Raw genomic sequence first — 14970 nt, forward strand, 5'->3', positions numbered from 1 at the left:
ATTTAGGAATTCCTTGCTGTCCTCACATTGTGAAGATAGATGTCTGTAGTCAGTTGTGGACTGGATACCCTGCCATAGGTGTCTGGGGTCTTTTTGGTTAGAAAAGTAGCTCTGGATCTTTCTGCCATGGACACATTTTGCTTCCTTCACCCCCTTCTTCACATTCACTCTGGCTGTTCTTAGGGCTTCCCTGTCTCCAAATCTGAAGGCTGCATTCCTTGCTTTCAGTAGCTCATATACCTCTCTCGTCAACCAGAGTTTCTGGTTGGCTCACGTAATGATGGTTTTGGTGACTGTCACATCGTCCACACATTTCGGGATGTAGCCCATCACTGCCTAGGTATACTCCTCCAGGTTTATACACTGGTTCTAAGTAGCCACCTCCTTGAATATGCTACAGTCTGTGCTCTCAGAACAGTCCTAGGCTGCTTAGATTGCACCCTCTGGCCATACTCTTACTTGTTTCACTGTTGGTCTCCCTCTGGTTAGCAATGGTTTATATGCTGGTAGTAACAATATGGAGAAGTGGTCAGAGTTTCCCAGGTGTGGGTGAGGCACTGCCTTAAATGCTAGCTTAACATTGCTGTATACCTCACTTGTTGCAAAGTCCACATATCGGAAATAGTGGTGCAGAACTGTTTTCAAGTTGGACTGATTAAAAGCCACCTGCTACTATATGAACACAGTCGGTTTTCCAGTTTTGCAGTTCATTTTTAATCTGTATAATGTGGTCATTGCCTCATTTAGATTAGCACTGGAGGACTGTAGACAGCTGTGATGCAGATGCCATTAAATTCCCTGGGTAGATAGAAGGGTGTGCATTTCAGTGACAAAAACTCTAGGTTTTCTGAGCAGTGTGAGGATGCTATCTCACAACTGGCACACCAGCTTGATGTATATGCAGACACCTCCTCATCTGGACTTACCACTGAGAGAATGTATTCTGTCTGCTCTAAAAAGTGATAGCCCATCCACATGGACTGTACCGTCATTAATGTTAGAGTTAGCCAGTTCTCAGTAAGAATAAGCACACAGCATTTCCTCACCTTGTTCTGAGCAGATAATTCCAGCCTTATATAGTCCATGTTGCTTTCCAGTGATTGAACATTTGCCAGCAGGAAGGATGGAATTGCAGGCCTGTAGGGATTTGCTTTTAGCATTGCAGTGATTCCAGCCCTAGATTGTCTTTTGCATGTTCTCTTACACCTGTTTTATTTCCTTCTCTTTCCATGATCCAAAAACATTGGTTCTGTACATATCAGGCATTATGTTCCATGTTTGAGTAAGATTCCCAGCTCCTTGTAACTCGAGAAGTGCTGTAGGCCTCACAGGCCCCCACTCATCAAACCTGTTACACAGCAAGCCTGAGGAATACAATTTCCAGAATAGTCTCTCTGCTATAAATTAACTTACTCTTAGCAATCTTCTCTGATTTAGTTTTTTCTCTTAATTTAGACATGGAATAGGACAAACAGTGCACATTTCCTTGCAGAGCCAAAAGTAGCTGCTGCCACATTGGGTGCCATCATTAGAAGCCTAAATTTAGATTTGCGACATATACCTGTGAGCTTATTAGTGGTCACCTGTAACAGAAATTAGTGAAATAAATTATACAATTTCTTATTCAGTAATAAATCACAGTTTTTGCACAGTTAAAGCCCTGTGTTTGTTTAACGTTTGATTCCTCTGACATGATACAATTGTGCCATGAAGTTTTTCACTGTAATAGAGGGGGCAGGGGAAATACTTTATAATCTTATAATGCTGCTATGTGAATTTAAGTCCATCTGTTACAATTAGTTACATTGTTAATACTGTTAAATTTAATCAGTTTAACTGCTGAAAAACTCTTGTAATATACATTGCTGGACCTTGGTTTTATAAAGTGTGTTTGTGCTTTGTATAGTGGAGCTTTTTTTTCCCTTCTTCCCATAAATGTGCCTTATCCCTGTAGCTCAACAAGGGCAACTCAGCCAAGAAAGTGTTATAAGTAAATGTGCTGAAGATCTTCTTTTGATGTTTGAGGTACCACAAAACAAGAGAGATAGCTGTAAATATTCACCAACAATGTTAGCATTTTTCCAGCTTGTCCCATCTTGTTGAATTTTTCAGTTCTACATGTACATTTGATGTGTTTTTCACTCTCTCAGTCATCCACATTTTTTGAAGTGTTGGTTCAGACTCTTCTCTGTCTTAGGGGTATTTATTAGGATATCTAACTGCACCAGGTTCAACCCCCCCCATCCTGTCAAGTGGTGTTTACTAACATTTTATAACACAGTATGAAAGAAGAAAAGTCACAATTTGGATATATGATCAGTCAATTTCAGAATGCATTTGGTTGACAGACTATGGTAAATGTGTTAGAACAGAATTGTTGAGGAGGTTGTGGAATCATGCAGTTAGTAAGCTCTAGAAAGTGTATATTAGACATATGCTTTGGGAGGGGGAGTTCATAGGTTCATAGGTGTGTACTAGGCTAATGGCCCTGGAGCCTTTACAAGCCTAGCCCATAGAAGTGTCCTGGCATCATGCCGCCATACGTTAGCTCCCAGTGCCTCTATCAAGTAAAGCCACTGGAGTGATCCCTGGGGTGAACCTTCTATTTCCCATCCACTCATCAAGATTTCTCTTGAAGACGACCAGTGAGGTGTTCTGCTTGACATGTATGGGAAGTCTATTCCAGAGCATGGGCAGTCTCTGGGTTATGAACCTGTCCTTCCAGCATGTTCTGTTGATAGTGGTAATGAGGTTGAGGTCCCTGGAGCATGTGGTGTGGAGTGATTGGGATTTCTTTATATGTAGCATTTCTAACAGAGCTGGGTCAGACATGGCTTTGTAAGCCAAGCAGAGATTGTCTCTTAGTAGATGATATGAGACAGAGAGTAGCTGGAGTTTTTTGAGTCTGTCCATGTAGGGCATGTGTTTAAGGCCTATGATCCTCTTCGGGAGGTACTTTTATGGTCTTTCCAGCTGTTGCATGTGTCTAGTGAGGTACATGCCAAATGGGGCATTACACTAAATGACTGGTTTAATGAGGGAAGAGTAGAGAGAGATGATGACCTCTTTCTTCCTGGATGCAAAACCCTTGGTAATAAAATGTGCCACAAAGAAGGACTTTCTGACCACAGTGGCACTGTGGTGGTTGAAGGAGAAGTTGCTGTAAATCTGTGTCCCCAGATCTCTTCTAACACCTTCAGTGTTCAGTGGGCTCCCATCAATGTGGTAATTAGCGGGAACTGAGTTTTTCCCAAAGGGGATGACATCACATTTTTTGGCATTAAGCTTAAGGCCATGGTTTTGACACCAGTCACTGGTCTCAGTGAGGCCTTTCTGTAGGATGTCCTGAATTAACTAGGATCTATCGTTTATGCAGTCAGTAAGAAAATGTGCAAAGCAGGTCAAATTATTCTTATCAATTGTCAGAACATATCCTCCTATCCAATGTTGGAGGTACTCTGGCTGATGGTTATACAAATCTGAGACTGCAGCTATAGTAACAAATAAAACCAGTGACAGTGGCCAAGAGGATAGCTATGTTTAGTTTATTTAAGAGTGGGGGCACAAGGGGCCTCTCTCTCTCTGGCTTGGGATTAGGAGGCTTTTATCTCCATGGGAGAAAAAACAGGTCCACTACAAGTGCTCGAGTGCTGTTTGCTTATGACACACTTGATCACTGTCTCTTGCTCATAAAGGCAAATGCGCTAACTCCCACTAACTCAGCCCAACCAAAACCCTACCCTACAAAACTGTATATCCCTATTATATATAACCCTAACTCTAACCCTAAACACCCTTCTAACTCCATAACCCTAAAACTCCCTTCACTAAACCAAACCCCCCCACTCATGCTCCTAAACTTAAGATTCCATTCTTTCTGCCTAAAATCTAAAATCTCTGCCCTTATCCCTAACCCCAAGACTCCCTTTCTTCCCAGAACCCTAAAACTTCCTTTCCACTCCCTAAACTTAAAAATCCCTCACACACTCCTTAAACTTAAAGTCCCTTCTTGCCCTCTGCCCACCCACTCGCTCACCATGGCTGCTATACATACCTCTATCGAACTTGAATAATGTGTTTGGTTTACCTGCAGCAGCTACTTGCATGAACTCATGCTCTAGATTGGGTGGGAGCAGCAGCCCACCAGAGCTATAAGATGCTTGAGTCCCTGGTAGTCTTAGATCATTTGGAATTCAAGCACTTGTGAAACACCCAAAAATAAACTCTATTTTTTCTTTTAAAATTTGGTCTAGCACCATTTAGCCAAATATTCTTGATGAAAGGATCTTTGCTATATAAATCAGTGTCAATTCAAACTATGTATTTTTTAAATACCATACCTATTTTTTAAATATGATACCTATTTGATTCATACTGCGCTTGCTATTTTAGTTTAATTACAATGCAGCAAATGATAATAAAAGGTGTAACTAAAACATGTATCTGGTACGCTATGCTGATACTTTTATAAATATACAGTTTTGAAAATCAAAAATTTATCTTCATCCAGTGGGCATCATCATCACTACTAAAGTCTTCTAAGCCTGACATAGATATACTAATTGCTAAGAAAAAATGTTTGAACACTGCACACAAAAAAGCAAAGACATGCATGCAACCCCTAACAACCCTAAGCCACCTAAAAGAAACACTTCAAATCTAAATGTATACTTTCTCTTAAAGAAAAAAGTAAAATAAAAAAATTAAAAAAAAATAAAGTAAAACATAGACATATCACTTCACTTTGGATTCATGAATGGATAATCTCCATGTTGCTATCATGTACGCATCACGCCACACACACAATAGCACACTATTTTGTATTCATTAAATGGCTCTAAGTGTTGTGTATAGCCACTGAACAAACGTAAACAGCAGAGTATGCTAATGAAAGCATAATCAACTAGATTACATGCTAATTAACCAATCCAACATGGCAGAGCCATTCAGGAAGCTAAAAAGTAATTGTGTAGAAATGGTGTAGCCCTTTGCCATAAACAATAAAACCTACTGGAATGCAGCCACCATCACACTTAGAAAAAAAAAGCAATTTTAAGGGCTGCTGCTGCATTCTTGCATGTGTATGTGCAACAGGCTATAATCTATGCTGCTGCTCATAGACCTTGTCCAAGGAGAAGAAGGGTGTTCAGATCGCAACCTCTCCCGGCCCCAGCTCAGACCAAAGGGAAATCAAGGAAAGCCTATACCAGTGGAAACTAAGGTATGAGTAGTATTAAGGATATTAGCTACTGATACATACTAAGGGCGCTACAGGCCTCAACCTTCAGAATATTGCACCAATGTCTTAACATTATACTAGAACATGTAAGGGAGTACACCGATTTTCCACGGACACCACAGGATATAGCAAGAATAATGCAGGAATTTTATACTGTAGCACACTTCCCTGAAGATATGGGGTCATAGACTGCATTCACATAGAAATAAGATTCCCACTTGGTGAACAGGGAAGGATATGCATCAACAGGAAGGGGTTCCAGTCAGTCAACTGCCAGGCTGACTGTAATGCCTAAGTGATCATCATCATTGTGTGTGCAGACAACCCAGGCAGTTACCATTACTCACACATGGGGTGCACCTTTGCTAGGGGTGATGTTCTACAAGGCTATCTACTGTGGCTCATGACACCCATCAGAAATGCAACCACACCAACAGAAGGATACAACAATGCCCATGCTCAAACTAGAAATATCATAGAGCATGTGTTTAGCATGCTAAAGTCACAGTTCTACTGTACAGACACATCAGGGGGTGCCATGCAGTACAACTCAGGCACCTCTGCAGAATACTCACCATCTGTGCCATGTTGAACAATATCATATTGAGGAAACAGCTGCAACAGGGACAGCAAGGGCCAGGACTGCACATTCCTGTCTCACAAGCAGGGCCAACACCTTTAGCACATAAAGATGAGGATTCTGAAGGAGAACTTCCAACTGCTGCTGTAGCCAGCAGATGTATGTCTGCACAATATGCCCTTTTCCTGGCTATGAGGCAAAGGATAACATACACACTCACTACCTAAGACTCAAAGGTTAATATACACACTCACCAGAAACAGGCAAATGATAGCATAATCACTCACCGTTGAAGGAATACACATAACAACCTAAGCACATACAAATATTAAAAGTGATGCCATCCAATGTCCACAAACTTTACTTAAGCATGTAATGTCTGTGTATGATTAGCATCAGACAGAGACAACCCCAAAGCACATGATTCATAACAGCAGTAATGTCAAGGTAAGTGTGGAACTTCTATCATATGAACAAATGTGTAAGATGATAAACTGCCTGCATACTGTAAGTCATAAATGTATTCAATTATAACTTGTGTGAGGTGTCCACCAATGGCATTCTTGGCTTATAGGAATGATATATGCAATATAATGTATGCATTATACACAATAACTGGCATCGAGTTGGTAACTTGTCCACTGTACACAAACCAATCAAAAGAACAATTATATCAACAATTTCACAAGTAGAACAATAAGCAGGAATGCAAAATCAGTGATTTGAATGCATGACTTACAATACTAATTGAATAAAAGCCTTCTGAAATGAGAATTTAGAAAAAAAACATCCAAATCCTGTTACGTAATAAATATGGATATAATCAACATAGTGAGAAAAGCTCTCTTAACGATCCAGTATGTGCATCAGACACATATGCAGCCCTATGTCAAACTAAATGAACACGGTACATAGCACAGACATCATCATCATGTGCACGGGGGGGGGGGGTCAATAGGCCAAGACTGACACCAAAGTAATGAGTGTGCATGTGTAAGAGACACAGAACATTCATTAAAGTAGGAAATATCTCCCAATCAACATTAAGGTTTTTCTAGCTTGCATGTGTGTGTGGGTCATTATGGGCAGTTTTTGTGAAATGTGTATATATCTGCATGAATACAACCAAAGTCTGTGTTAACACTGTGTCTTGCCATAATGGATAGGTATGAACCATGCTTGATAAAGTTGTCAGTTCAGTGTTGTCACTACCGACCACACAAACTACCTCTGCCAGGAGTTGCACTGCCATTTCCACATCCCTAGTTCAAACAAGGGGTGGGGGTGCTACCTGAACATGAGCAATGTCTGCTAGATGAGCTGTCTTCACAACTACATCTTGGACATAGCTCCATGGCCTACCAGTCTGCTTGTGGGCACCTCAACCACTGATGGAGCAGTGGAAGTAGTGCCACTATGGGAGTGGGATCAGGCTCGGCCACGTTGGCTAACACCAGACAATGTTGCAGCTCTACAAACTATGGATGCCAGCCCTCCCCCAGCAGACATTCCATCACAGGCACTGCCCGAGCCAGTGTGTCACTCATCCTAGCCAATGAGTCACCCACACAGTTGAAGCAGTCATGCACATCAGAATGTGTCACATTAAGGACTCATACAATCTCTTCTGAGGTCCTGGAGAAAATTGCCTGTGCCTTCATGATGGCCCTATACATATGTCTGGTAGCATGTAATGACACAACAGCATCAGGATGAGGGTGGACATTAGGCTTCCTCTGAGCACCTCTAGCAACTCTCCTGTGTGGTACCATGTCCTCACTATGGCTATGGGCAGATTCAACCAGCTCTGCAACTGGAGTAACCACACTACCCAGTCAACAGTGTCACCCTCAACCTGTAGTATATCTGAGGGCTCAGTGGAATGGGCATGCACAGGCATAGTGATTGAGTCTGCTATAATGCCACTGGATGTGTGAACCACAACCTCAGTGTCTGACTGAACCTTTTCATCCCCTGGCTGTGCCTCTAATCACCACAATCATCATCAGAGGCTACGTATACTCTTACATCAGGTGGTATGAGTTCTACTCTGTCATTAGCAGGATCACCTGTGGTAATAGTCAATAAACACAAGAAGAAAAAAAGTGAGTGGAAATGATCCAAACTTTGTTCTACACACTCATGTTAAACAATTTCAGATGTTAAAAAAATACAATATGTTTTACTCTCTCCTCAAACTTATATCAAAGTAATGGTTATTACTAATCAAAGAAAGTTTGTGCTTACCATGTGCAGGTGGTCTTTCAGATGGTAATTCTAATGTCCCTAGAATAGAGGAAGGCAGTGGAAAGTAGGCTAATAAGTATCACAATGCAAATGACACCAGGAGAAGAGAATAATGCTGTGCCATTCTTCCCTTAAGAAATATCTCAGAATCAAACTGACCATTCCCCCAACACATTTTCTATTGGACTCTTCTCTTTTCTAAGGCATACTTCTCAGTGTTTACAGATGTAGAATTAGCAACACATAAAGATGTTTAAAATGGCATTAAATGCCTTTATATATAGCACACCTGGAATTTCTTCTGCTGAGCTGTCTGGAGCTCTGACAGTGGACAGGAAATGTTCATTGTCAGGAGTCCCCTCTCCTGTTGCCATCTGTTCTCATGCTACTGCTGCTGCCATCCTGCATGCCACTGTAATCATATCAGTGGAACAGTGCCGCACCTGCTTATAGTTTCTAGCATGGCCGCCCACTGCGTTTATGTCAGTGACCACCTAGTGCCATATGCTTTTTCTAGAAGACATATCACCTCTGCCTCTGTCCATTAGGAAGGATCCATTGCAGTTTATGGCTTCAATGATGACCTCATTCTCTGCATCACTGAATGGTGGCTTGAGTGGAATACATACCCTGGGTGCCATAATCTTGTATGACATGCAACAGAAAAAACAAAACATTTATAGCACGTCGAAATCATGCTCCTCAAATAAAATCTGTGCCCCCATCCTAAACACAAAACATTTGAACACACAATGCTCATTTCACTCTACACACAAGCTAACATAGCCCCCCCCCCAACAAAAAAAGAAGCATTAGTACATTAGCATTACCTGCATTCTGTTAACATTTCTGGAATGAGGACAGCAGTTGAGTAATTGACTACTGAATGGCAGGATTATCAATAACTAACCAAAAATTCAAATTCCAACGGCTCAGACAATTTAATTTGGTCTGTTCACTGTTGTGGAAAGCCATGGGACATCTGAGAAGCCTAACACCTCCATTACCCACACATGCACAAAATATAGTTGTCTGCAGTGACTATTGAAATTCCATGAGCAAATGATAACACAATACGGTGAACGTTGAAAGCACAGCAGGAAATGACATATGTGCAGTATACAGACAGTGAATGAAAAAAATTGCATACATATCAAAATTATGTTTAATATTGCATACTGAAATATATTCCAAATATGAACATATGAGCAGTTTATGAAGAGGAAAATATACCTTATGAAATAGTGCAGTAATCTGTAGAACAATCTCCTCAATTAATCAGTATGGTATCTATGTTTTCTGATTACTACTCTAAGCCTGTTCTTGTTGCAAAGAAACACAATTGAGTGTGTGGTATTGCATTGAACTGAGTGTTTAAATCCAGATGGTGTGCTGTCTGACAAAGTTCATGCATATTTCCTGAGCATATGATCAGTTTCTTATACACATACATCTAGAAAACTTCACAATCCTGCATTTTCATTAGTGTTCCGATAGTCATTGCTACTGATTTTTTTCTTTGTGTGTGTTCCTTCTTTGCATGGGTTTTGGCAAAGCTCACTGTTGACTGGCAGCATTTCAAAACAGTGAAGTCCACTGCCCAAGGTACAAACCAAGAAATTTAATTTGTCATGTCATCATTATTGCATTTTAGACTGGCACAGGTGTGCTTTGCTACAGGACTCTGAACAGTAGCACGAGAAGGAATTCCCCAGCTCATTTAAATATTGCTGTAGCACACAGTGTAAATGAAGTTTATTTATTTCCAGTTTGATGACCGGGGAGGTCAACTGGGCTCAAGGAGCTAATTTTCAGTGGAGGCCCGGGGAGAAAAGCTCCGCATTACATAGTTTAGTTACATATACAATCATAGTAAAGAAGACACAATTACAATTTAATTTCATGCTAGAGAGCAGGATGTTTGAATCTAGCTTAAAGCCACATGTTTGAAATGCTTGCATCAGATGTGAAAATGTAGCTTGTGTTTTGTCGTGTGAAATATAGCTTGTTATATATGTTTTTTTGCCTGTGTAATTTCTGCACTGCTTAACAGAGCACAAACAGGGCTCACAGGTAAAGGAAATTGTGAACAACTTAATTTCTGCAATCCCCATTAGCGCAAACACTGCTGTCACCGTTAACATGGTATTACTAATGGTCAGGTGATGTGCATATGAATATATACCTCTCTTAGTGGCACACATTGTAAATGCAGTGACTTTGGACCAATAACAGAGTTGCTCTGGGGTTCAAATCCATACTGTGTGAAGGAAATGTGTAAATTGTAACAAGATTTACAACTTACTTTTATCAGATCATCATATGCTTTTCTTCTGTTTCTTGTCTTGTGTACTTGCTCACTGCTAAGAGGCAGACAATCAAGCTTACCTGCTTAAGGAAAAAGTAAAAAAAAATTATTTGGGCAGCCTTATGTAGAGCAAACGGGCTTAGGAGAGATGTGCAGATGTCAGCAGTCTGGACAGTACTGAGTGAAGAACATCCTTCTGTCTCTGTGGCACAAGGTATAAGTAAACTGACTTAGAGACAGAACATAGGTGATCCAGGGTCTCAAATCCAGAGAGCGCTTATTTTACAATATGTGTGAGAATGCAGTTTCTAATAACACTTTGATTAGGAAGGTAAAACCACAAATGGCTATCATAATTATGTTGATTGCAAGATATGTCTCATTAATGCTTTGATAAATAAATGTTTCTAGGTAGCATATCTCAATAATGATTTAGTTACAAAACACAGTTGAATGGGTATGTAATTGTTTAAGCAGGATAATTATACAAATGAATTAAAAATGCATATGCATATCTATGATGGGCAGAACACAAGTTAAAATCATCTTCATTCTTCACATAGCCCAACGCTGTGCTTACCATAGTATGTGTAGTGATGTATGTATGTATCATACTCCAACTTGTATACTCACCTCATGAAAGTCTATCCATCTCACATACATTTACAAACAGTAATACTGCTTCTTTCATAGGAATGCATTTCACAGGACTTCTTAAAGTCACACACACATACAGGCCTATCTGAAGTATAGCTCCTTTCAAAGTGAAGCAGTTTATCTGTAATGAACATGGTTGAAAGGGAACTCTCCTGTAGCACTTAAAATAGTTGTCGTGCTTGAAATTTATGCATTATAACTTTCTTAGGTTTAATTCCAACATCGGTCAACTAACATTTTACAGTGTGTAATTCTAGAAAGTTATGTGCCAAGTCATCCTATTTAACTTCCAAAACACAAAGGATAACAAGCAAAGTCATTAAGCATGTCCATATTGAAAAATTGTGAATAGGTTGAAAATCACACAAAGCAAATTTCACTGCCATGTTTCACACCTTCATTGCTGTTTGCAAAATACTTTCCTTTTTATTTGCCAGTGCTTTTCTGTGCTTTTCATCGGGCAAATGTAGTTGTCATAGTTGTACGGGTTTACACAGTAAACGTGAGATTCGAATTTGGCACCATTTCAGACTTAGAGTTGCTGCTTGACTTCTACAGGCATGACTGGTCTGGGAGATGGTGGTGCTGAATTTAGAACATAGAGGTGAGGTGTTGAGGAGACCAGGATTTTTGTGGCACTCCTCATGAAGCACTACAGCTGTAAGCGAGTGCAGGGAGACTATAGTGGGTCTCAGTATAAGACTGAGGCTTAGAACAGATTAGCCAAGCCTGTCTCCAGTGCAATGGGCATCCCACATACTGGAGAGAATTATCACCACTATAATAACCAGAAACAGTGCAAGAAGGACCTCCTTAGCCAGTGGGAGAATAAGAACTGCTGACATCCCTCAGTTGTGCAAGTATACTGACCCATCACCATTAAATGATATAGCATGCAGGACGCAGCAAAGACTGTTATTCAATATGATTTCATGTCTCTTCTTCTCTATTGTACAGCTGCTGAAGACATTTCGTTAAATAGCGAGATGCACCCAAAGAGGTTAAATTGCCTCAGAGAGACACTGGGTACATAGCCATCAGGTCTTACTGTAAGCCTAATAACTATTGTAATTATATGCAATATGGCAATACTGAAATAAATTGTATTTATGATATCATTGCAGTGCAGTTCATTAATGGTGCAACACAGTAAGACCATCCCATCATACCTGGATGTTGCAATGGTATATAGACTGGATAGTCATAACTGTGTATTTTCTGAAATTATATAGTCATGTGATATGCCATGGAGCTAATTCTCTCTCTTTTTTTGTCTCACCCAACACTCTCTCTCTCTCTCTCTCTCTCTCTCTCTCCCTCTGGGGGGGGGGGTCTTATATGGCTTAAAAATGTTCTCTTCTCATAGATTTCTGATTACAAAAACTAACATGCAGCACTCGGAGTTAGACCAACCACTGTGGATCAGCCTGCCATCCCTCCACAGGTTGCAGTAACAATACCCAGCACCTAGCGGGGTCCCAAGCTGTCAGAGCTGCATCCACAACCCCTGCCCTACCTGTCCCATCTGCATCAGGCAGATCTGTCCTGACAGCTGGTGCACTGGTACCCTCCAGGACTAGCATTAGTGAAGACGGAGATTTTGTCACAGCCAACATCTGACAAGGCTGGTGGAGGGTATAATGGAAAGGAGCTTTAGTGCCCGAATCGGCCATGTAGAAAATGTGCTTTGTCATATTTACAAGACAATGCCACATTAAGCACTGACACAGGAAACTGACACAAGAGGCAGGGTGATCCTCCTCATACATGTGTTAGGCCTACTTCTGTGGTGTATGCAGGTAATGCACAGGTCAGTGGTAACTTTGATGGAATGGGCTCGATTCTTGCAAAGGAAGATTGTGGCTTCTAAGCCATTCCTATTTTCCAATATGCTATACTGACAAAATGCACGCAATGCAAATATCCCATAATGTATGCACTGTCCTTGTGAACTGTCATCTCAACTCAGCATGTTAATGACATTCATGTCATGCAATCCACTCTGTTGCAATGTTAATTTGTGTGACTGTCACATCCTATAGTATCATGTCTGCTTTTTTACCTATATTTGCTCATAAACTGTGACGAACATTAATTATTACAACATATGTATTGCAAATTTTTTATTACAAAATTTTCTTTGTGACATAAGGAGGTAGACCAACATCAATTTTCTTACTACAATTTGAAAACTGACCATCCCCCTTACATATTTCTGTATACATCTCTGATTTCTGTGCACATTGTCCTCAGTACACTTTCCCTGTCTGGTAACCCATCCCATTGTAGTTACTTGCCCTTGCCATTTCCCTACTCTCTTACTTATTTCTGTATTTATATGTTTGAATTATGAGCACATTACATTTGGTATACTTTTCCTGCCTGGTACAACTTGCATTATTTACCCTATGTAACTTTTCATGCTGTCTGTACAAGCATGCTTAACAGGTTTACACATAGGCAAGCTTGTTTGTTTACTGTGTGTGGTGCTGCTGGCCAAGAAAATGTACTTCCATTCATGCAGATGTGATGAGCAGCATGCATATGCAATTACCGTTGCTGCTCATTGGTCTAACATGTAAAAATCATGCGAAGCCTACACGATTGTTCAGGAATCCCACAGCATATTTTCCACACACAGAATGTGCCTGCATAACCCCCATGAAACAACACTGTCTACTTAAATTAATTCTCTAGAAATGAGATTTGTCCATTTTAGAATAACATTTTTAAAATAAAATAATAAAAAAAATAAAATAAAACACTGATCACAACCATTTACCTGTGGGTGGATGAAGACTGAATTTCTAAGCCTCATTTGTACAAAATTCAACACGCTGAGGATTGGAGCTCTAACACAGGAAATCACAGTCAGCAAGTTGTGCTGGCAGTGCTGTCCTTTGGGGGGGGGGGGATTTCTTCCTTATTTGAGTTGGTACAACTGTGGAGTTGGCATATATAAGTTCAGAGGTGTGGAAGGCTTGCCCTACACATTGGGGGTACAGTGAGTTGCCCCCTGCAACAAACTTTAAAAGGTGGGCTTTTAGCCACCTTTGCATGGAATGTAGTTTAGGGACTCCAATCCTTGGTCAGTTTATCTTCATCTAGTCATAATGGAAGCTATCACAACAACCTAGTTAAAAAATGCATTACTGTGCTGGCAAAATGGACTGAATCTATCAAACTTAAAATCATAACTGACCTATAAAAATAAAAAATCCTAACACAGCCCTTACTATGCTATTAAAGTACATCAATACATATTCCTTTAAAATAGAAGAGAAAGACTGAAAAACATTATAGAACTGAAGTAGAAAAATATTCACAAGACACCCCATTCATAAAAATTTGAACAAGCTAGCAAAAGCCCTGCCCAATAGAAACTTGGACAATTAATAGTGCCCATTGATGTCAAAAGGAAATACTGCTCTACCCTAAAAATCATAGAAGAATGGATAAATGAAATTTGTGGGATTTGTGAGGCATAAAATACCTTGTAGTGTAGAATAAGGAAATTCATTCTATGTCTCATAGCATTAGTCATCAGGAAACATTCTCTTAACCTGCAGAACAACATATTTCATGTATCACTTTTACTGTAAGTGAGCCTCACCCCAGCAAATAGAATGCTAAGTGTTAAAATAGAAGCAAAAATAAAATAAAACAGTAGCTGCATCTAGTTAAGTGGGTATATCTTCCCCTGCATCTTCCTTTATATCATTGCTTGGTTGCCAAAATAGTGAGCAACATAGTGGCATGACGTCTATTTCCTCATTCTGTTCGTGCCAGTTCTCCAGCAAGGATCACTGCTAAGGTCCTACCATACTTTATGTGTCCAGGAATTCTGGATGCTAATAATGATAGCATCTAGGCATCTTATCCCTTTAGGTTTGACAACATCGCTCATGTCTTCTGCTCATTTTTTCTCAACAGTGGGGT

The sequence above is a fragment of the Protopterus annectens genome, chromosome 7.part0, assembly GCF_019279795.1.
Source record: "Protopterus annectens isolate FY-2018-M chromosome 7.part0, PAN1.0, whole genome shotgun sequence".
Classification (NCBI taxonomy): Eukaryota; Metazoa; Chordata; order Ceratodontiformes; family Protopteridae; genus Protopterus; species Protopterus annectens.